General features: G+C 46.9%; 1 long non-coding RNA gene across 1 annotated transcript in view; it reads right to left on the bottom strand.

The window, feature by feature from the left end:
• LOC132207927 (uncharacterized) overlaps positions 1-24,765 on the bottom strand; it is a 47,870-nt gene extending 23,105 nt beyond the window's left edge. The window contains exons 1-3 of the long non-coding RNA XR_009444006.1: positions 24,686-24,765; positions 23,009-23,173; positions 18,478-18,590 (exon numbers count right to left, since the gene is read on the bottom strand). This is a non-coding gene — a long non-coding RNA (uncharacterized LOC132207927). The remainder of the gene's footprint in view (positions 1-18,477; positions 18,591-23,008; positions 23,174-24,685) is intronic.
• Between the last annotated feature and the right edge of the window lie 971 nt (positions 24,766-25,736).

The raw sequence follows: 25,736 nt of genomic DNA, 5'->3' as shown, positions 1-25,736 counted from the left end.
TTCACGCAGTCACTGCCTCCCATTTCAGTCAGTCACTGCATCCCATTTCAGTCAGTCACTGCATCTCATTTCCCTCAGTCACTGCATCTCATTTCCCTCAGTCACTGCATCGCATTGTCCTCAGTCACGGCATCCCATTACACTCAGTCACGGCATCCTATTTCCCTCAGTCACTGCATCCCATTTCACTCAGTCTCAGCATCCCATATCACTCAGGCACTGCATCCCATTTCCATCAGTCACTGCATCCCATTTCCTTCAGTCACTGCATCCCATTTCACTCAGTCACTGCATCCCATTTCACTCAGTCACTGCATCCCTTCTAACGGAGACAGTGAATCCTATTCAACTGCAACAGTGAATCCATTTCGATCATCACCACACCCAATTCCCCACAGTCACGGCATCACATTACAGTCAGTCACTGCATCCTATTTCCCTCAGTCACTGCGTCCCATTTCACTCAGTCAGTGCATCCCATTTCCCTCAGTCTGGGCGTCCCATTTCACTCAGTCACTACATCCCATTTCACGCAGCCACTGCATCCCATTTCACCCAGCCACTGCACCCCATTACACTCAGTCACTGCATCCCATTACCGTCAGCCACTGCATCCCATTTCCCTCAGTCACTGCGTCCCATTTCCCTCAGTCACTGCAACCTATTTCCCTCAGTCACAGCATCCCAATTCACTGAGACAGTGAATCTCATTGAACTGAAATGGTGCATCCCCTTACCCTCAGTCACAGCAATCCATTTCTCAGAGTCACTGCATCTACTTTCCCTCAGTCACTGCATCTCATTTCCCTCAGTCACTGCATCCCATTTCACTCAGCCACTGCATCCCATTTCACTCAGTCATTGCATCCTTTTTCACTCAGTCACTGCATCCCATTTGACTCAGTCACTGCATCCTATTTAACGGAGACGTTGAATCCTATTCAACTGAGACAGTGCATCCATTTCCATCAGTCACCGCACCCGATTCCCGACAGTCACCGCATTCCATTTCCCTCAGTCACCGCATCCCATTTCCCTCAGTCACCGCATCCCATTTCACTCAGTCACGCATCCCATTTCCATCAGTCACTGCACCCCATTTCACTCAGTCACTGCATCACATTACCCTCAGTCACTGCATCACATTACCCTCAGTCACGGCATCACATTACCCTCAGTCACGGCATCACATTACCCTCAGTCACGGCATCACATTACCCTCAGTCACGGCATCACATTTCACTCATTCACAGCTTCCCATTTCACTCAGTCACTGCATGCCATTTCCCACAGGGACGGCATCTCCTTTCCATCAGTCAACGCATCACATTTCACTCAGTCACTGCATCCCATTTCATTCAGTCACTGCATCCATTTCCCCACAGTCTCCGCATCACATTTCACAGAGACACGGCGTCCCATTTCACTTCGCCACTGCAACCCGTTACCCTCAGTCACAGCTTCCCGTTTCCACAGTCACTGCATCTCCTTTCCAAAAGTCACTGCATCCCATCTCCACGGTCACTTGCACCCATTTCATTCAATCACTGACTCCCATTTCAATCACTCACTGCATCCCATTTCCCTCAGTAACTGCATCCTATTTCCCTCAGTAACTGCATCCCATTTCCCTCAGTCAGTGCATCCCATTTCCCTCAGTCAGTGCATCCCATTTCCCTCAGTCAGTGCATCCCATTTCACTCAGTCAGTGCATCCCATTTCACTCAGTCCGTGCATCCCATTTCCCTCAGTCTCTGCATCCCATTTCCTTCAGACACTGCATCCCACTTCACACAGTCATTGCAGCTCATTTCACTCAGTCACTGCATCCCATCTCACTCAGTCACTGCATCCCATTTCACTCAGTCACTGCATCCCATTTGCATCACACACTGCATTCAATTTCCATCAGTCACTGCATCTCACTTCACTCATTCACTGCATCCCATTTCCCACAGTCACTGCATCGCATTTCACTCAGTCACTGCATCCCATTTCCCACAGTCACAGCATCCCATTTCACGCAGTCACAGCATCCCATTTCACGCAGTCACTGCATCCCATTTCCATCAGTCACTGCATTCAATTTCCATCAGTCACTGCATTCAATTTCCATCAGTCACTGCAATGCATTCCACTCTGTTACTGCATCCCGTTTCACTCAGTCATGGTATCCCACTTCACTCAGTCACTGCATCCCAATTCACTCAGTCACTACAACCCATTTCCCACAGTCACTGCATCCCATTTCACTGCGTCACAGCATTCAATTTCCATCAGTCACTGCATTCAATTTCCGTCAGTCACTGCATCGCATTTCACTCAGTCAGGGCATCCTATTTCACTCAGTCACTGCATCCCATTTCATGCAGTCACTGCATCACATTTCACGCAGTCACAACATCACATTTCACTCCATCACTGCATCTCACTTCACTCATTCACTGCATCCTATTTCACACAGTCACTGCATCCCATTTCCCTCAGTCACTGCGTCCCATTTCACTAAGTCACTGCATCCCATTTCACTCAGTCACTGCATCCAATTTCCCTCAGTCACTGCATCCAATTTCCCTCAGTCACTGCATCCAATTTCCCTCAGACTCTGCATCCCATTTCACTCAGACACTGCATCCCATTTCTCTCAGTCACTACAACCCATTTCCCACAGTCATTGCATCCAATTTCACTCTCTCACTGCATTCAATTTCCATCTGTCACCTCATGTCATTTCCCTCAGTCACTGCGTCCCATTTCACTAAGTCACTGCATCCCATTTCACTCAGTCACTGCATCCAATTTCCCTCAGTCACTGCATCCCATTTCACTCAGACACTGCATCCCATTTCACTCAGACACTGCATCCCATTTCACTCAGACACTGCATCCCATTTCACAGTCACTGCCTCCCATTTCACGCAGTCACTGCATCCCATTTCACGCAGTCACTGTATCCCATTTCACTCAGACACTGCATCCCATTTCACACAGTCACTGCATCCCATTTCACGCAGTCACTGCATCCCATTTCACTCCGTCACTGCATTCAATTTCCATCAGTCACTGCATTCAATTTCCATCAGTCACTGCAATGCATTCCACTCTGTTACTGTATCCCGTTTCACTCAGTCATGGTGTCCCACTTCACTCAGTCACTGCATCCCAATTCACTCAGTCACTACAACCCATTTCCCACAGTCACTGCATCCCATTTCACTGCGTCACTGCATTCAATTTCCATCAGTCACTGCATTCAATTTCCGTCAGTCACTGCATCGCATTTCACTCAGTCAGGGCATTCTATTTCACTCAGTCAGGGCATCCTATTTCACTCAGTCAGGGCATCCTATTTCACTCAGTCAGGGCATCTCACTTCACTCATTCACTGCATCCTATTTCACTCAGTCACTGCATCCAATTTCCCTCAGTCACTGCATCCAATTTCCCTCAGTCACTGCATCCAATTTCCCTCAGTCACTGCATCCCATTTCACTCAGACACTGCATCCAATTTCTCTCAGTCACTACAACCCATTTCCCACAGTCATTGCATCCAATTTCACTCTCTCACTGCATTCAATTTCCATCTGTCACCTCATCCCATTTCCCTCAGTCACTGCGTCCCATTTCACTAAGTCACTGCATCCCATTTCACTCAGTCACTGCATCCAATTTCCCTCAGTCACTGTATCCCATTTCTCTCAGTCACTGCATCCCATTTCTCTCAGTCACTGCATCCCATTTCACTCTCTCATTGCATTCAATTTCCATCCGTCAGTGCATTCAATTTCCGTCAGTCACTGCATCGCATTTCACTCAGTCAGGGCATCCTATTTCACTCAGTCAGGGCATCCTATTTCACTCAGTCAGGGCATCCTATTTCACTCAGTCAGGGCATCCCATTTCCCTCAGTCACTGCATCCCATTTCACGCAGTCACTGCATCCCATTTCACGCAGTCACTGCATCCCATTTCACGCAGTCACTGCATCCCATTTCACGCAGTCACTGCATCCCATTTCACGCAGTCACTGCATCACATTTCACGCAGTCACTGCATCACATTTCACGCAGTCACTGCATCACATTTCACGCAGTCACTGCATCACATTTCACGCAGTCACGGCATCACATTTCCCTCAGTCACGGCATCCCATTTCCCTCAGTCACGGCATCCCATTTCCCTCAGTCACTGCAACCCATTTCACTCTCTCACTGCATTCAATTTCCATCTGTCACTGCATCCCATTTAACGGAGACAGTGAATCCTATTCAACTGAGACAGTGAATGTATTTCCATCAATCACCACACCCAATTCCACACAGTCACGGCATCCCATTTCTCTCAGTCACTACTTCCCATTTCCCACAGTCATTGCATCCAATTTCAATCTCTCACTGCATTCAATTTCCATCTGTCACTGCATCCCATTTCACTCAGTCACGGCATCCCATTTCCATCAGTCACGGCATCCCATTTCCATCAGTCACGGCATCCCATTTCCATCAGTCACGGCATCCCATTTCCATCAGTCACTGCATCCCATTTCCATCAGTCACTGCATCCCATTTCCATCAGTCACTGCATTTCCTTTCCCTCAGTCACTGCATCCCATTTCACTCAGTCACGGTGTCCCATTTCTCTCAGTCACTGCATCCCATTTCACGAAGACACTGCATCCCATTTCACGCAGACACTGCATCCCATTTCACGCAGACACTGCATCCCATTTCACGCAGACACTGCATCACATTTCACGCAGACACTGCATCACATTTCACGCAGTCACTGCATCACATTTCACGCAGACACTGCATCCCATTTCACTCAGTGACTGCATCCCATTACGCTCAGTCACTGCATCCCATTACGCTCAGTCACTGCATGCCATTTCCCACAGTGACTGCATCCCATTTCCTTTAGTCACTGCATCCCAGTTCAATCAGTCACTGCATCCCATTACCCTCAGTCACTGCATCCCATTACCCTCAGTCACTGCATCCCATTACCCTCAGTCACTGCATCCCATTACCCTCAGTCACTGCATCCCATTACCCTCAGTCAGAGCATCCCATTACCCTCAGTCAGAGCATCCCATTACCCTCAGTCAGTGCATCCCATTACCCTCAGTCAGTGCATCCCTTTTCACTCAGTCACTGCATCCCATTACCATCAGTCACTGCATCCCATTTCCCTCAGTCTCTGCATCCCATTTCCTTCAGACACTGCATCCCACTTCACACAGTCATTGCAGCTCATTTCACTCAGTCACTGCATCCCATCTCACTCAGTCACTGCATCCCATTTCACTCAGTCACTGCATCCCATTTCACTCAGTCACTGCATCCCATTTCACTCAGTCACTGCATCCCATTTCCATCAGTCACTGCATCTCACTTCGCTCATTCACTGCATCCCATTTCCCACAGTCACTGCATCGCATTTCACTCAGTCACTGCATCCCATTTCACTCAGTCACGGCATCCCATTTCCATCAGTCACGGCATCCCATTTCCATCAGTCACGGCATCCCATTTCCATCAGTCACTGCATCCCATTTCCATCAGTCACTGCATCCCATTTCCATCAGTCACTGCATTTCCTTTCCCTCAGTCACTGCATCCCATTTCACTCAGTCACGGTGTCCCATTTCTCTCAGTCACTGCATCCCATTTCACGCAGACACTGCATCCCATTTCACGCAGACACTGCATCCCATTTCACGCAGACACTGCATCCCATTTCACGCAGACACTGCATCCCATTTCACTCAGTGACTGCATCCCATTTCCATCAGTCACTGCATCCCATTACGCTCAGTCACTGCATGCCATTTCCCACAGTGACTGCATCCCATTTCCTTTAGTCACTGCATCCCAGTTCAATCAGTCACTGCATCCCATTACCCTCAGTCACTGCATCCCATTACCCTCAGTCACTGCATCCCATTACCCTCAGTCAGAGCATCCCATTACCCTCAGTCAGTGCATCCCTTTTCACTCAGTCACTGCATCCCATTTCCATCAGTCACTGCATCCCATTTCCCTCAGTCTCTGCATCCCATTTCCTTCAGACACTGCATCCCACTTCACACAGTCATTGCAGCTCATTTCACTCAGTCACTGCATCCCATCTCACTCAGTCACTGCATCCCATTTCACTCAGTCACTGCATCCCATTTCACTCAGTCACTGCATCCCATTTCCATCAGTCACTGCATCTCACTTCGCTCATTCACTGCATCCCATTTCCCACAGTCACTGCATCGCATTTCACTCAGTCACTGCATCCCATTTCCCGCAGTCACAGCATCCCATTTCCCGCAGTCACAGCATCCCATTTCACGCAGTCACTGCATCCCATTTCACGCAGTCACTGCATCCCATTTCCATCAGTCACTGCATTCAATTTCCATCAGTCACTGCAATGCATTCCACTCTGTTACTGCATCCCGTTTCACTCAGTCATGGTATCCCACTTCACTCAGTCACTGCATCCCAATTCACTCAGTCACTACAACCCATTTCCCACAGTCACTGCATCCCATTTCACTGCGTCACTGCATTCAATTTCCATCAGTCACTGCATTCAATTTCCATCAGTCACTGCATCGCATTTCACTCAGTCAGGGCATCCTATTTCACTCAGTCAGGGCATCCTATTTCACTCAGTCAGGGCATCCTATTTCACTCAGTCACTGCATCCAATTTCCCTCAGTCACTGCATCCAATTTCCCTCAGTCACTGCATCCAATTTCCCTCAGTCACTGTATCCCATTTCACTCAGACACTGCATCCCATTTCTCTCAGTCACTACATCCCATTTCCCACAGTCATTGCATCCAATTTCACTCTCTCACTGCATTCAATTTCCATCTGTCACCTCATCTCATTTCCCTCAGTCACTGCGTCCCATTTCACTAAGTCACTGCATCCCATTTCCCTCAGTCACTGCATCCAATTTCCCTCAGTCACTGCATCCAATTTCCCTCAGTCACTGCATCCAATTTCACTCAGACACTGCATCCAATTTCACTCAGACACTGCGTCCCATTTCCCAGGGCATCCTATTTCACTCAGTCAGGGCATCCTATTTCACTCAGTCAGGGCATCCTATTTCACTCAGTCATGGTATCCCACTTCACTCAGTCACTGCATCCCAATTCACTCAGTCACTACAACCCATTTCCCACAGTCACTGCATCCCATTTCACTGCGTCACTGCATTCAATTTCCATCAGTCACTGCATTCAATTTCCGTCAGTCACTGCATCGCATTTCACTCAGTCAGGGCATCCTATTTCACTCAGTCAGGGCATCCTATTTCACTCAGTCACTGCATCCAATTTCCATCAGTCACTGCATTCAATTTCCGTCAGTCACTGCATCGCATTTCACTCAGTCAGGGCATCCTATTTCACTCAGTCAGGGCATCCTATTTCACTCAGTCACTGTATCCCATTTCACTCAGACACTGCATCCCATTTCTCTCAGTCACTACATCCCATTTCCCACAGTCATTGCATCCAATTTCACTCTCTCACTGCATTCAATTTCCATCTGTCACCTCATCTCATTTCCCTCAGTCACTGCGTCCCATTTCACTAAGTCACTGCATCCCATTTCACTCAGTCACTGCATCCAATTTCCCTCAGTCACTGCATCCCATTTCACTCAGTCACTGCATCCCATTTCACTCAGACACTGCATCCCATTTCACTCAGACACTGCATCCCATTTCACGCAGTCACTGCATCCCATTTCACGCAGTCACTGCATCCCATTTCACGCAGTCACTGCATCCAATTTCACTCAGTCACTGTATCCCATTTCTCTCAGTCACTGCATCCCATTTCTCTCAGTCACTGCAGCCAATTTCACTCTCTCATTGCATTCAATTTCCATCCGTCAGTGCATTCAATTTCCGTCAGTCACTGCATCGCATTTCACGCAGTCACTGCATCACATTTCACGCAGTCACTGCATCACATTTCACGCAGTCACTGCATCACATTTCACGCAGTCACTGCTTCACATTTCACGCAGTCACTGCATCACATTTCACGCAGTCACTGCATCACATTTCACGCAGTCACTGCATCACATTTCAGGCAGTCACTGCATCACATTTCACGCAGTCACGGCATCCCATTTCCCTCAGTCACGGCAACCCATTTCCCTCAGTCACGGCATCCCATTTCCCTCAGTCACTGCAACCCATTTCACTCAGTCACTGCATCCCATTTAACGGAGACAGTGAATCCTATTCAACTGAGACAGTGAATGTATTTCCATCAATCACCACACCCAATTCCACACAGTCACGGCATCCCATTTCTCTCAGTCACTACATCCCATTTCCCACAGTCATTGCATCCAATTTCACTCACTCACTGCATTCAATTTCCATCTGTCACTGCATCCCATTTCACTCAGTCACGGCATCCCATTTCCATCAGTCACGGCATCCCATTTCCATCAGTCACGGCATCCCATTTCCATCAGTCACTGCATCCCATTTCCATCAGTCACTGCATCCCATTTCCATCAGTCACTGCATCCCATTTCCATCAGTCACTGCATTTCCTTTCCCTCAGTCACTGCATCCCATTTCACTCAGTCACGGTGTCCCATTTCCCTCAGTCACTGCATCCCATTTCACGCAGTCACTGCATCCCATTTCACGCAGACACTGCATCCCATTTCACGCAGACACTGCATCCCATTTCACGCAGACACTGCATCCCATTTCACGCAGACACTGCATCCCATTTCACGCAGTCACTGCATCCCATTTCACGCAGTCACTGCATCACATTTCACGCAGACACTGCATCCCATTTCACTCAGTCACTGCATCCCATTACGCTCAGTCACTGCATGCCATTTCCCACAGTGACTGCATCCCATTTCCTTTAGTCACTGCATCCCAGTTCAATCAGTCACTGCATCCCAGTCCACTCAGTCACTGCATCCCATTACCCTCAGTCACTGCATCCCATTACCCTCAGTCACTGCATCCCATTACCCTCAGTCACTGCATCCCATTACCCTCAGTCACTGCATCCCATTACCCTCAGTCAGAGCATCCCATTACCCTCAGTCAGTGCATCCCATTACCCTCAGTCAGTGCATCCCTTTTCACTCAGTCACTGCATCCCATTTCCATCAGTCACTGCATCCCATTTCCCTCAGTCTCTGCATCCCATTTCCTTCAGACACTGCATCCCACTTCACACAGTCATTGCAGCTCATTTCACTCAGTCACTGCATCCCATCTCACTCAGTCACTGCATCCCATTTCACTCAGTCACTGCATCCCATTTCACTCAGTCACTGCATCCCATTTCCATCAGTCACTGCATCTCACTTCGCTCATTCACTGCATCCCATTTCCCACAGTCACTGCATCGCATTTCACTCAGTCACTGCATCCCATTTCCCGCAGTCACAGCATCCCATTTCACGCAGTCACAGCATCCCATTTCACGCAGTCACTGCATCCCATTTCACGCAGTCACTGCATCCCATTTCCATCAGTCACTGCAATGCATTCCACTCTGTTACTGCATCCCGTTTCACTCAGTCATGGTATCCCACTTCACTCAGTCACTGCATCCCAATTCACTCAGTCACTACAACCCATTTCCCACAGTCACTGCATCCCATTTCACTGCGTCACTGCATTCAATTTCCGTCAGTCACTGCATTCAATTTCCGTCAGTCACTGCATCGCATTTCACTCAGTCAGGGCATCCTATTTCACTCAGTCAGGGCATCCTATTTCACTCAGTCAGGGCATCCTATTTCACTCAGTCAGGGCATCCTATTTCACTCAGTCAGGGCATCCTATTTCACTCAGTCACTGCATCTCACTTCACTCATTCACTGCATCTCACTTCACTCATTCACTGCATCCTATTTCAGGCAGTCACTGCATCCCATTTCCCTCATTCACTGCATCCCATTTCTCGCAGTCACTGCATCCCATTTCTCGCAGTCACTGCATCCCATTTCACGCAGTCACTGCATCCCATTTCACGCAGTCACTGCATCCCATTTCACGCAGTCACTGCATCCCATTTCACGCAGTCACTGCATCCAATTTCACTCAGTCACTGTATCCCATTTCTCTCAGTCACTGCATCCCATTTCTCTCAGTCACTGCAGCCAATTTCACTCTCTCATTGCATTCAATTTCCATCCGTCAGTGCATTCAATTTCCGTCAGTCACTGCATCGCATTTCACTCAGTCAGGGCATCCTATTTCACTCAGTCAGGGCATCCTATTTCACTCAGTCAGGGCATCCCATTTCCCTCAGTCAGGGCATCCCATTTCCCTCAGTCACTGCATCCCATTTCCCTCAGTCACTGCATCCCATTTCACGCAGTCACTGCATCCCATTTCACGCAGTCACTGCATCCCATTTCACGCAGTCACTGCTTCACATTTCACGCAGTCACTGCTTCACATTTCACGCAGTCACTGCTTCACATTTCACGCAGTCACTGCATCACATTTCACGCAGTCACTGCATCACATTTCACGCAGTCACTGCATCACATTTCAGGCAGTCACTGCATCACATTTCACGCAGTCACGGCATCCCATTTCCCTCAGTCACGGCAACCCATTTCCCTCAGTCACTGCAACCCATTTCACTCAGTCACTGCATCCCATTTAACGGAGACAGTGAATCCTATTCAACTGAGACAGTGAATGTATTTCCATCAATCACCACACCCAATTCCACACAGTCACGGCATCCCATTTCTCTCAGTCACTACATCCCATTTCCCACAGTCATTGCATCCAATTTCACTCTCTCACTGCATTCAATTTCCATCTGTCACTGCATCCCATTTCACTCAGTCACGGCATCCCATTTCCATCAGTCACGGCATCCCATTTCCATCAGTCACGGCATCCCATTTCCATCAGTCACTGCATCCCATTTCCATCAGTCACTGCATCCCATTTCCATCAGTCACTGCATTTCCTTTCCCTCAGTCACTGCATCCCATTTCACTCAGTCACGGTGTCCCATTTCCCTCAGTCACTGCATCCCATTTCACGCAGTCACTGCATCCCATTTCACGCAGACACTGCATCCCATTTCACGCAGACACTGCATCCCATTTCACGCAGACACTGCATCCCATTTCACGCAGACACTGCATCCCATTTCACGCAGTCACTGCATCCCATTTCACGCAGTCACTGCATCACATTTCACGCAGACACTGCATCCCATTTCACTCAGTCACTGCATCCCATTACGCTCAGTCACTGCATGCCATTTCCCACAGTGACTGCATCCCATTTCCTTTAGTCACTGCATCCCAGTTCAATCAGTCACTGCATCCCAGTCCACTCAGTCACTGCATCCCATTACCCTCAGTCACTGCATCCCATTACCCTCAGTCACTGCATCCCATTACCCTCAGTCACTGCATCCCATTACCCTCAGTCACTGCATCCCATTACCCTCAGTCACTGCATCCCATTACCCTCAGTCAGAGCATCCCATTACCCTCAGTCAGTGCATCCCATTACCCTCAGTCAGTGCATCCCTTTTCACTCAGTCACTGCATCCCATTTCCATCAGTCACTGCATCCCATTTCCCTCAGTCTCTGCATCCCATTTCCTTCAGACACTGCATCCCACTTCACACAGTCATTGCAGCTCATTTCACTCAGTCACTGCATCCCATCTCACTCAGTCACTGCATCCCATTTCACTCAGTCACTGCATCCCATTTCACTCAGTCACTGCATCCCATTTCCATCAGTCACTGCATCTCACTTCGCTCATTCACTGCATCCCATTTCCCACAGTCACTGCATCGCATTTCACTCAGTCACTGCATCCCATTTCCCGCAGTCACAGCATCCCATTTCCCGCAGTCACAGCATCCCATTTCACGCAGTCACAGCATCCCATTTCACGCAGTCACTGCATCCCATTTCACGCAGTCACTGCATCCCATTTCCATCAGTCACTGCAATGCATTCCACTCTGTTACTGCATCCCGTTTCACTCAGTCATGGTATCCCACTTCACTCAGTCACTGCATCCCAATTCACTCAGTCACTACAACCCATTTCCCACAGTCACTGCATCCCATTTCACTGCGTCACTGCATTCAATTTCCATCAGTCACTGCATTCAATTTCCGTCAGTCACTGCATCGCATTTCACTCAGTCAGGGCATCCTATTTCACTCAGTCAGGGCATCCTATTTCACTCAGTCAGGGCATCCTATTTCACTCAGTCAGGGCATCCTATTTCACTCAGTCACTGCATCTCACTTCACTCATTCACTGCATCCTATTTCAGGCAGTCACTGCATCCCATTTCCCTCAGTCACTGCATCCAATTTCCCTCAGTCACTGTATCCCATTTCACTCAGACACTGCATCCAATTTCTCTCAGTCACTACAACCCATTTCCCACAGTCATTGCATCCAATTTCACTCTCTCACTGCATTCAATTTCCATCTGTCACCTCATCCCATTTTCCTCAGTCACTGCGTCCCATTTCACTAAGTCACTGCATCCAATTTCCCTCAGTCACTGTATCCAATTTCCCTCAGTCACTGTCTCCCATTTCACTCAGACACTGCATCCCATTTCTCTCAGTCACTGCATCCCATTTCTCTCAGTCACTGCAGCCAATTTCACTCTCTCATTGCATTCAATTTCCATCCGTCAGTGCATTCAATTTCCGTCAGTCACTGCATCGCATTTCACTCAGTCAGGGCATCCCATTTCCCTCAGTCACTGCATCCCATTTCACGCAGTCACTGCATCCCATTTCACGCAGTCACTGCATCCCATTTCACGCAGTCACTGCATCGCATTTCACGCAGTCACTGCATCACATTTCACGCAGTCACTGCATCACATTTCACGCAGTCACTGCATCACATTTCAGGCAGTCACTGCATCACATTTCACGCAGTCACGGCATCCCATTTCCCTCAGTCACGGCATCCCATTTCCCTCAGTCACTGCAACCCATTTCACTCAGTCACTGCATCCCATTTAACGGAGACAGTGAATCCTATTCAACTGAGACAGTGAATGTATTTCCATCAATCACCACACCCAATTCCACACAGTCACGGCATCCCATTTCTCTCAGTCACTACATCCCATTTCCCACAGTCATTGCATCCAATTTCACTCTCTCACTGCATTCAATTTCCATCTGTCACTGCATCCCATTTCACTCAGTCACTGCATCCCATTTCACTCAGTCACTGCATCCCATTTCCATCAGTCACGGCATCCCATTTCCATCAGTCACGGCATCCCATTTCCATCAGTCACTGCATCCCATTTCCATCAGTCACTGCATCTCCTTTCCCTCAGTCACTGCATCCCATTTCACTCAGTCACGGTGTCCCATTTCCCTCAGTCACTGCATCCCATTTCACGCAGTCACTGCATCCCATTTCACGCAGACACTGCATCCCATTTCACGCAGACACTGCATCCCATTTCACGCAGTCACTGCATCCCATTTCACGCAGTCACTGCATCCCATTTCACGCAGACACTGCATCCCATTTCACGCAGACACTGCATCCCATTTCACGCAGACACTGCATCCCATTTCAGGCAGTCACTGCATCACATTTCACGCAGTCACTGCATCACATTTCACACAGTCACGGCATCACATTTCACTCCGTCACTGCATCACATTTCACTCAGTCACGGCATCACATTTCACTCAGTCACTGCATCTCCTTTCCATCTGTCACTGCATCTCCTTTCCATCAGTCACTGCATCTCACTTCACTCATTCACTGCATCCCATTTCAGGCAGTCGTTGCATCCCACTTCACAGCGTCACGGCATCCTGTTTCTCATCTGATGCTGCATTCAAGTTCCGTCAGGTACTGCATCCCATTTCCCTCAGTCACTGCGTCCCATTTCACTCAGTCACTGCATCCCATTTCCCTCAGTCACTGCATCCCGTTTCTCTCAGACACTACATCCCATTTCCAACAGTCATTGTATCCAATTTCACTCTCTCACTGCATTTAATTTCCATCTGTCACTGCATCCCATTTCCCTCAGTCACGGGATCCCATTTCCCTCAGTCACGGGATCCCATTTCCCTCAGTCACGGGATCCCATTTCCCTCAGTCACGGGATCCCATTTCCCTCAGTCACTGCATCCCATTTCCCTCAGTCACTGCATCCCATTTCCCTCAGTCACTGCATCCCATTTCACTCAGTCACTGCATCCCATTTCACTCAGTCACTGCATCCCATTTCACTCAGTCACTGCATCCCATTTAACGGAGACAGTGAATCCTATTCAACTGAGACAGTGAATGTATTTCCATCAATCACCACACCCAATGCCACACAGTCACGGCATCCCATTTCACTCGGTCACTGCATCCCATTTCTCTCAGTCACTATGTCCCATTTCCACAGTCATTGCATCCAATTTCACTCTCTCACTGCGTCCCATTTCCATCAGTCACTGCATCCTATTTCCCTCAGTCACTGCATCCCATTTCCCTCAGTCACTGCATCCCATTTCCCTCAGTCACTGCATCCCATTTCCCTCAGTCACTGCATCCCATTTCCCTCAGTCAGTGGATCCCATTTCCCTCAGTCAGTGGATCCCAGTTCACTCAGTCACTGCATCCCATTCCCCTCAGTCACTGCATCCCATTCCCCTCAGTCACTGCATCCCATTACCCTCAGTCAGAGCATCCCATTTCCAACAGACCCTGCAGCCCATTTAGCAGTCACTGCATCCCATTTCACTCAAGTCACTGCATCCCAGGACACTCAGTCACTGCATCCCCGTTCACTCAGTCACAGCATCCCAGTTCACTCCATCACTGCATCCCAGTTCACTCAGTCGCTGCATCCCATTCCCCTCAGTCACTGCATCTCCTTTCCCTCAGTCACTGCATCCCATTTCCATCAGTCACAGCACCCCATTTCACTCAGTCATTGCAGCCCATTTCACTCATTCACAGCTCCCCATTTCACTCAGTCACTGCATGCCATTTCCCACAGTGACGGCATCTCCTTTCCATCAGTCAACGCATCACATTTCGCTCAGTCACTGCATCCCATTTCATTCAGTCACTGCATCCATTTCCCCACAGTCTCCGCATCACATTTCACAGAGACACGGCGTCCCATTTCACTTAGCCGCCTCAACCCGTTACCCTCAGTCACAGCATCCCGTTTCCACAGTCACTGCATCTCCTTTCCCCAAGTCACTGCATCCCATCCCCACGGTCACTTGCACCCATTTCATTCAATCACTGCCTCCCATTTCCATCAGTCACTGCATCCCATTTCCCTCAGTCACTGCATCCCATTTCCCTCAGTCACTGCATCCCATTTCCCTCAGTCACTGCATCCCATTTGCATCAGACACTGCATTCAATCTCCATCAGTCACTGCATCCCACTTCACACAGTCATTGCAGCTCATTTCACTCAGTCATTGCAGCTCATTTCACTCAGTCACTGCATCCCATTTCACTCAGTCACTGCATCCCATTTCACTCAGTCACTGCATCCCATTTCACTCAGTCACTGCATCCCATTTGCATCAGACACTGCATTCAATTTCCATCAGTCACTGCATCTCACTTCACTCATTCACTGCATCCCATTTCCCACAGTCACTGCATCCCATTTCCCACAGTCACTGCATCCCATTTCACTCAGTCACTGCGTCCCATTTCCGTCAGTCACTGCATCCCATTTCCGTCAGTCACTACAACCCATTTCCCACAGTCGTTGCAGCCAATTTCACTCTCTCACTGCATTCAATTTCCATCCGTCAGTGCATTCAATTTCCGTCAGTCACTGCATCGCATTTCACTCAGTCGGGGCATCCTATTTCACTCAGTCGGGGCATCCTATTTCACTCAGTCGGGGCATCCTATTTCACTCAGTCGGGGCATCCTATTTCACTCAGTCGGGGCATCCTATTTCACTCAGTCGGGGCATTCTTTTTCACTCAGTCGGGGCATCCTTTTTCACTCAGTCGGGGCATCCTTTTTCACTCAGTCGGGGCATCCTTTTTCACTCAGTCGGGGCATCCTTTTTCACTCAGTCGGGGCATCCTTTTTCACTCAGTCGGGGCATCCGATTTCACTCAGTCGGGGCATCCCATTTCACGCAGACACTGCATCCCATTTCACGCAGACACTGCATCCCATTTCACGCAGACACTGCATCCCATTTCACGCAGACACTGCATCACATTTCAGGCAGTCACTGCATCACACTTCACGCAGTCACGGCATCACATTTCACTCTGCCACTGCATCACATTTCACTCTGCCACTGCATCACATTTCACTCTGCCACTGCATCACATTTCACTCAGTCACTGCATCTCCTTTCCATCAGTCACTGCATCTCACTTCACTCATTCACTGCATCCTATTTCACCCAGTCACTGCATCCCATTTCACACAGTCACTGCATCCCGTTTCTCATCTGATGCTGCATTCAAGTTCCGTCAGGTACTGCATCCCATTTCCTCAGTCACTGCATCCCATTTCTCTCAGTCACTGTATCCCATTTCCCACCGTCATTGCATCCAGTTTCACTCTCTCACTGCATTCAATTTCCATCTGTCACTGCATCCCATTACCCTCAGCCACTGCATCCCATTTATCTCAGTCACGGCATCCCATTTCACTCAGTCACGGCATCCCATTTCACTCAGTCACTGCATCCCATTTACCTCAGTCACTGCATCCCATTTATCTCAGTCACTGCATCCCATTTATCTCAGTCACTGCATCCCATTTCACTGAGTCACTGAATCGCATTTGTTGTTCTCACTTGAATGCAATGGTCATGAATCTCCTACAATGGCTGGTCATGTATTTCCAATGCAAAATTTTACCAAGTTTTGATTTTCAATTTTGATTACATGTGTCTCCTCTAATCTATAAGATGCTGCAATAAACTCAAATTTTAAAAATCATAATTCAACCACCATTACCTACAGAGTTAATTTCATCAAACAGATCCAATTAGAATTGTCACATTCCCAAATCCTGATTCAAGTTTTTCTAATTATGGGCCACGTGGTTCAGAAAAAAGACACTTCGAGTCAGAGAGATGTACAGTAGGGAAACAGATCCTTTGGCCCAATTTGTCTATGTTGACCGGATATCCTAAATTAATTTAGTCCCATTTGCCAGCATTTGGCCCATATTCCTCTCAACCCATCCTATTATTATACCCATCCACATGCCTTTTAAACGTACAAGCCTCCACCACTTCCTCTGGCAGCTCATTCCATACATGCACCACTATGAAAAAAATCCGGTCCATTTTAAATCTTCCCTCTCTCATTTTCAACCTATTCCCTCCAGTTTTGGATTCCAGCAACCCGGGGAAAAGATCTTGGCTGTTCGCTCTATCCACGTCCCTCGTAATTGTATAAACTTCTATATGGTCAGCCCTGAACTCCAAAGTTCCAAGTAATCGCTGCCTGTTCAAGCCCACGGTATACCTTCAACCTCCGATGCTCGTAACATCCTTGTAGATCTTCTCTGAACCCTTTCAAGTTTACAACATACAACAATACAGCGCAGAACAGGCCCTTCGGCCCTCAATGTTGCGCCAACATCCTTCCTCTCGCAAGGAGACCAAAATCGATTGCAGTATACCAAAAGCAGCCGAACCAACGTCCTACATGGCTGCTAAGTGATCTCCCAACTCCTATACTCAATGCACTGACCGATAAAGGCGAGCACACCAAATGTCTCCTTCATATCCTTTCTACCGGTGGCTGTACTTTGATGGAACGACGAAACTGCACTCCAGCGTCTCTTTATTAAGCAACACTCCCCACAACCTTCAGTGTATACGTGCTGCCCTGATTTGCCTTTCCAAAAGGGAGCACCTCACATTTATCTAACCTCAACTCCATCTGCCACTCCTCAGTTTATTGGCCCTTGTCAATGTCCCATTGCATTCTGAGGTGACCTTGGCTGGCTACTACACCTTCAATCATTGGGAAACTTACTAACCACACCTTCTATTTACATATCCAAATCATTGCATCACTTCAACTCCCCCTCCCACTCCCTGGACGACATGTCCATCCTGGGCCTCTTCCAGTGTCACAATCACACCACCCAGAAACTAGAGGAGCAACACCTCATATTCCGCCTCGGGAGCTTCCAACTCAATGGCCTCAATATGGACTTTGCCACCCTCAAAATCTCCCCACCCGTCAGCCTCATCCCAAGACTAGTTCCTCCACTCATCCCCGCCTCCATGACCTGTCCGCCTTCTCTCCCACCTATCCACTCCTCCCACCTCACTGACCAACTCCCACCACTGCTTGGAATTATTCTTCTTTTCACACTTCATCAGCTCGATGTTATTTCTAAAATCTATTTTCCAATTTTGGAAAAAGTGAGATAAAGAGAAGTAAAAGAAGTTACATTCTTACCACTCGGGAAATCTCTGAATATTCTTCTGTTGAAAGGCCGCCAAGGAACGATGCAATTCTTTTGTCACAAACGCTGTGAGGGAGACATCTTTTTCGGTTCCACTAACTCCACCCTAAGGAAGACAAACCCACGTAACATATCTAGTGACTTAAAGCATACTCTATTGTTGCCCAAGGTGGAGAGCTGGATGAACACAGCAGGCCAAGCAGCATCAGAGGAGCAAGAAAGCTGATGTTTCGGGACGAGACCCTACTTCAGAAAATTGGCGCTGGAGAATCTGAGATAACAAGGTGTAGAGCCGGATGATGCTGCTTGACCTGCTGTGTTCATCCAGCTTTACACCTTCTTATCTCAGATTCTCCAGCATCTGCAGTTCCTACTGCCTCTATTGTTGCCCTTTCACTTTACTGAACTAATATGAGCCAGTAGTTTTGTTTAGGCCCATGTAATCTTACAGTTATTGGCCTGTACAAAATTCTGAATTAATTTTGATCGACTGACGGGAGGAGAGATTAATTTTATAGAAATTTTTGTTTTCTACCAATTTGCAGAGGGCATCGTGGGCGATTGAAGGGCAGTGTTATTATCCTCCAGGTCTGCGGACTGCATCGTGACCAACTTGCCCATTTGCATATACATACAGTATTCATGATGTACCAATGAAACATAATAAACCAATACTGTGTACTAAAAACAACGTTCACATATCAATGGAAAGTTAAATATTTATCATAGAGTTTGAAGGATTGAATTCAATGATACAAAGCAAAAACCAGTGAAGATGAGTGCAGTTGGTCAGCACTTTTGCCACAAAGTGGAGGTTGGCAGTTTGAGGCCACCCAAGAACAAGCAAGCTCTGTCTAACTCCAAGGGCAGCACGGTGGCTCAGTGGTTAGCACTGCTGACTCACAGAGCCAGGGACCCAGGTTCGATCCCACCGTTGCGTGATTTTCTGTGCAGAGTTTGTACATTCTGCCCATGCCTGCATGGGTTCCTGCTGGGTGCTCTGGTTTCCTCCCACTGTCCAAAGATGTGCAGGCTAGTTGTATGGGCCATGCCAAACTTGCCCATTGTGTTTCGGGATGTGTAGATTAGGTGTGTTAGTCATGGGAAATGTAGGGTTACTGAGGAAAGGGTCGGGGAATGAGTCAGGGTGAGATGCTCTTTGGAGGGTGGCTGTGGACTTGTTGGGTCAAAAGGGGCTTGTTTCCACACCGTAGGGATTCTATGATATGGAAGTATCTTTTGAAGTGGGCATTCATGGGTATGCTATAACAGAGACCTTGTAATACTACACAACAAATATTTGGAACTAGACTGTCAATTCAGACATAGCATCAAAAAAGGTCATGGAAGTTGTCACCGATATAAAGCAGGATTGATGAAAATCCAGCAGGAAATGGTGTCAAAAGGCACTGTATCTTTTATTCATCTCCAGTTATTTTGACCAAGGCACTGGATGCTGGCAGGATTGAAACATTGAAGAAATGCTTCACAAATCACATATAAGGACCTGCACATCTTTGAACAATGGGAGGAAACTGCAGCACCTGGCAGAAGCCCCTCGCAGACGCGGGGAGGACATGTCAATTCCACACAGATCGTTACCCAAGACTGGAATCTCAATTGGCTCCCCAGTGCATGAGCAGCTCTAACCACTGAGCAACTACCTTGCCCAGAAGGGGTTTTATAAGCGCATACATTATTTCCATTAATAGTTGGGGGAAGACAGATCCAATCCTCTGTGTCCAATCAAAATAACATATCGTAGATATCATGACAACAATCATAAATGATTTTGAACAAGTAAATCAAAAAAACAGAAATTGTTTCCAAGCCTAAATACTAGATATGGTGCAGTTAAGATGAATAGCGCAACAACAAAAAGGCCATATTTTATGTGACCATCGGTAACACTTGAAAACTTGCAACAATATAGTCACCAGTAGAGATCTGGAGTGGTTTGATGATGCACTCCTTCATACACTGGAATGAAACTCCAAAGATCACAAATTCTCCTTCAATACCGTGTTATAACAGTGACTGCATCAACCTGTGTTTATGGGACTGACTGGAAGCCCACACAACACGCACAAACAAAAATATAATCTAAGGTGATAGGAGAAATAAATGTATGTATGCAACGTCTTTGAAAAGCAATCATTTCTAGCAGATGCAAGCCCATAAGGAATCTCGTTTCGCAGATTATATTCATTTGCACTGCAGTTCACGCCAGTCAGAATCAGTTTTCGTTTCATGACAGGTAACTAAAATGTCCAAATCAATGAACTTTGTTTGATCAGAAGATTTTAAGTAAGGACTATGTCTTGTGTGAGCTGATGGCATTAGGGGATGGAGAAGGTACACTCACTGCTGGCATCTTGACACCATTGAATGAGCAAGCGTGGACGCAAAGGTTGTAACAGGTAACAATTGTGCAGGCAATATCTTTTGAGCTCCTTCCGAGCAGGCCTGTAATACTCTAAAGCTGTGCTAGACCCTCACTTCCTCCACCTTACGTACGCTGCCTTTTTCTTTTCGACAAGAAGCACCTCTGCACCCGTCATCCAAGGCTCCTTAATCTTACCCCTTCTTATCTGTCTCAGAGGAACAAATTCATACATCACTCGCAACAACTGCTCCTTGAACAGCTCCACATGTCTGCTGTGCCCATTCTGTGGAACAATTGCTCCCAATCTGTAGTTCCCAACTCCTGTCTGATAGCATCAGAGTTTCCTTTTCCCCAGTTAAATGTCTTCCCCTGGTAACTGCTCCTTTCCCTTTCCATGGCTATGGTAAATGTGAGGCTGTTGTAGTCACTGTCGCCAAAGTGCTCTCCCACCACGATATCTGACACCTGTCCTGGCTCATTGCCAAGCACCAAATCCAAAACGGCCTCCCTCCTCGGCCTGTCCACATACTGAGTAAGGAAACCCTCCTGAACACACCTGACAAAAACGGCACCATCCAAACCATCTGCACTCAGGAGGTTTCAATCTATATTGGAAAAGTTGAAGTCACCCTGAACAACAACCCTGCTACGTTTGCACTTTTCAACTATCTGCCGGCCAATGAGTTCTTTGATCTCTCAACTGCTATTTGGGGGCCGTAGGAAACCCCCAGTGAGGTGACTGCTGCCTTGCTGTTCCGAACTTCCACCCACACTGACTCAGTCGACAAACCTTCCTTGGCAACCTCAGCCCATACCACCGCAGTAGACGAGTCCTCAAAGGTTCTTTCAGCCGCCGTTATACTGTCCTTGACCAACCAAGCCACACCTCCCCATCTTTTACCACCTTCCCAGACCTTAATCAAAGATCTAAACCCTGGAACCCGCAACATCCATTCCTGACTCTGCTCTATCCATGTCTGAAATGGCCACAACATCGAAGTCCCAGGGACCTATCCAAGCTGCAACCTCACCTAACTTATTCCGGATACTCCCGGCATTAAAGTCGTCACACTTCAATCCAGCTTGCTGTCTGCCAGCACACTCCTGTGACAGTGAGGTCCTGACCATGTCCTCCCTACGCTCATCCTCCTGTGTACTAGGACGACACCTCAGTTTCCCATCCCCCTTCTGAGCTCGTTTAAATCCACCCGAATGGCACTAGCCAATTTCCCACCCAGGATATTAGTGCCCCTCTGGTTCAAGTGGAGACCGTCCTGTTTGTACAGGTCCCACCTTCCCCAGAATGAGCCCCAATTGTCCATGTACCTGAAGCCCTCTCACCTGCACCATCCCTGCAGCCATGTCTTCAGCTGAAATCTCTCCCTGTTCTTTGCCTCGCTATCACGTGGTACGGGTGACAAACAGAGAGGACCACGCTCTTTGTTCCAGCTCTCAGCTTCCACCCTAGATCCCTCAAATCCTGCCTGGCATCCCTATCCCTCTTTCTACCTACGTCGCTGGTGCCTACGTGGACCACGACTTGGGGCTGGTCACCCTCTCCCCTCAGGACCCTAAACACACTATCCGAGACATCACGGACCCTGGCTCCTGGTCGGCAACACACCAATCGTCAGTCTCTTTCGTTCCCGGAAAATCTTCTATCAGTCTCTCTAACTATTGAGTCCCCAATGACTATCACTCTCTTCCTATCCCCGCTTCCCTTCTGTGCAAGAGGGACAGACTCTGTGCCAGAGACCTGCACCCTACTGCATGCCCCTGGTAAGTCGTCCCCCGGAACAGTATCCAAAACGGTATACTTGTTTTTCAGGGGAGCTACCGCAGGGGATTTCAGGGGAACGACCACAGGGGAAGGTTGGTCGAGCTACACCGGGTAAACGTACATTTTTGGCTGAAGAAACATGTGTTTCAAAGTGAGCTAATGGAAGAAGCCATGGAGTCAAAGCTAAACATTTCGACAGTAAGACAACCATTCTTAAAAGCAGCAGACAGCATGAAAAAGAAATCAGCGGCTTTAATATCCGGTTAAAATTTGTGGAATATCAGATGGAATTTTCTTCTTGACTCCATTGTGCAATCATATCGCTCTAAAAATGTTAACTGCATTAATTAATACTAACCAGAAATGGACTTTGTAGTAAATGGTTTGACTATTTTCTGTATCTGGAACATCCCTTTTCCTTCTCCAACGAAGATCGTACCAACCTATGGTACCAAACTCTGAGTCAAACGGACGGGACTCGTAATCTTTAAGTTCCTCATCAAAACAGTCTAATTGTATGGTTCTGTGCAATAAAAGAGAAAGAATAAACATGTTTCCCACAATTTTGCTCATGTTTACGAACAGAATGCAGAAATTCAACAAGTTTGAGCTGGCATGTCTGCTTCCTCCAGCCTGTTTAAACTGTTCCATTCAATGTGAAATTTGTCATTAGTTTTAGCACACAGGTCTACTTGATCTGCGCCACCACCTTCTATTAGTCATACATGCTTTCCCCACCTTCCTGTAATACATTCCTTGAAGTGTTCAATGAGATTTTGATTTTAAATCTTATCGTCATATTCTTTTGATTCTCCAGCATCAATGAATCTGATGTCGCCGCCATTCCATGCAGTGCATAGCACGTCAAACAGGAGTCTTACTCTTGCCATGAGCACTGAGGGAGAACGGGATCATAACTGTCTCATAGTTCAGAACGAAATTCTACATATAGGGCTATGTAGAGTCATGCAGTTAATTTTATTTGACATGCTATTTCTTTTCTTCACAAATATGCTGGATTTAAAGTGATCTTCACCCTCATTTAAAATGAATCCAATATCCAACCATGTGTAAAACAAGCAGATCCAAATTTTAATTGGAGTTTAGTGTTTCACAAATATATTACTTTCTTAAAAATTATATTTGAGTCAACATTATCATTTCATTCCCTGACAGCGGGTGAACTTACTTTTAAACTCTAATTTTCCTTCGGTATTAACGGAGAGGTGAGCCTTTTTGCAAGCACCGAAAGGCTGCACCAGTTTATGCTAAAACTTACGCAACTGTAAGTTTCACAAATATGTTCCTATTAAACACTAATTCCTATTGAAGCAGTATGAAGCTAAATTCATTCAACTGGACAGCAAAAATGGTCAAGATTTTAAAAGCAAGCAACTATTTTGAAGTCACTCTTTGAACTAAATTCCATCTTGGTGTGTGAGAGTCCATAGGTTCCTCACTCTCAAAGAACCATTCAAACTGTCATGCAATTACTGAAACACACAGACAAAAAACATGAATGTTAACAGTCACTAAGATTTTGAGAGTGATTTGGAATTCAAATTCAATACCCGCTGGGGGAAATCTGTTCCAATCTGGATAGTACTCACTTATCACCATCCCACCTACCTTCCCCAGCACCTCCTCCCCCTCCACACTGTTTGTTTCTGAGCTCCCTTCCACCCTCCATTTCTCAGGAAGGGTCCTGACCCAAAACCTCACCTTTCTTGAGCCTCTGATGCTGCCTGCCCTGCTGTGTTCCTCCAGCTCCACAATGTGTTATCTCAGACACCAACATTGGCAGTTCTTACTATCTGGATAACTCATTCTCACCTTGTCACAAGTGATTTATACTCATTATCTTTTCAGATTACGCATGTACATGTATATACTTAAATACACATATTGCACTTTTATGCCTGAACCACTAACCTAGAGGATATTTTAAAATAGTCTCTTCATATCTGCATGAAAGAGAAATCATCAAGGTCATAACTTTCATTTTAGGAATAACTCGAACATTCAAAGTACTCACAGTCAGTGTCCCATTTACTTGACCAGTCAACTTGATGTGAATCTTTCTTCCAAGCGGAAGGTATAACAACAATTATATTTGAGAATCAAACTCTTCATTGCATCACCAATATTTCCTTGTCTGTTTGAAACATAAGATAATGAAATAATCATGGACAGATTGGCCAACAGTGTAATTTAATGCGTGTTACAACCATTGAAGTGATCTTTAAAAAGCTGTTGTCACACAACACACCACTTTTTGAGATGCAGTGATGAACATACTTCCTGAGACGTAAATAATATATGCCGAATTAATTCCAAAGAATACATTTACAATTAAAAAGAAGCTAAAAATCTCTTTACATTGTGATGCTTGTCAGATTGCTATTCGTCAATGGAAATCGTTCAGAACAGTTATTTATTCCCAGATGAAAAGGAAGTGAATACATTTCATTTTCAAATCTTATCCAAGAGAGAAAAAAAAACGCCTTCATGAATGCATTGTCAAACAAGAAGACTCAGAAAAAAAGTCATTTGGCCCATTGAATTTCCTCCATCATTCGCTGAGATCATGGTTGATCTCATTACATTTATCACGACACAACATTTCCACCAAACCCACCTTACAGCTAATACATTCCGATCCAAGTCACATCCTGGTAAATCTCTGTTTCTGTGCCATGCCTTGTCTTTCTAAATATTTTTTCAGTCATCTACAAATTTAGCCACAGCACATGCACCTCTTTCCTCCAAGTCATTAATAAACAAGCACAAGAGCTGTGGTTCCTTCAGCGCGACCTCATTTCTTACTGACAAGCCAACCCTGGCATCTCTGTCCATTTGTATCGGAGATAATGGGAACTGCAGATGCTTCAGAATCTAAGATAACAAAGTGTGGAGCTGGATGAACACAGCAGGACGAACACACAGAAGTAGAAGGGTCTTGGCACGAAACATCAGCTTTTACGCTCCTGAGATGCTACTTGGCCTGTTGTGCTCATCCAGCTCCACGCTTTGTTATCTCTGTCCATTTGACTGTTCTTTCTATCGGACATGAATCATTGGATATT

The sequence above is a fragment of the Stegostoma tigrinum genome, unplaced genomic scaffold (genome assembly GCF_030684315.1).
Source record: "Stegostoma tigrinum isolate sSteTig4 unplaced genomic scaffold, sSteTig4.hap1 scaffold_209, whole genome shotgun sequence".
Taxonomy (NCBI): domain Eukaryota; kingdom Metazoa; phylum Chordata; class Chondrichthyes; order Orectolobiformes; family Stegostomatidae; genus Stegostoma; species Stegostoma tigrinum.
This window is presented reverse-complemented; position numbering and strand designations above follow the sequence as displayed.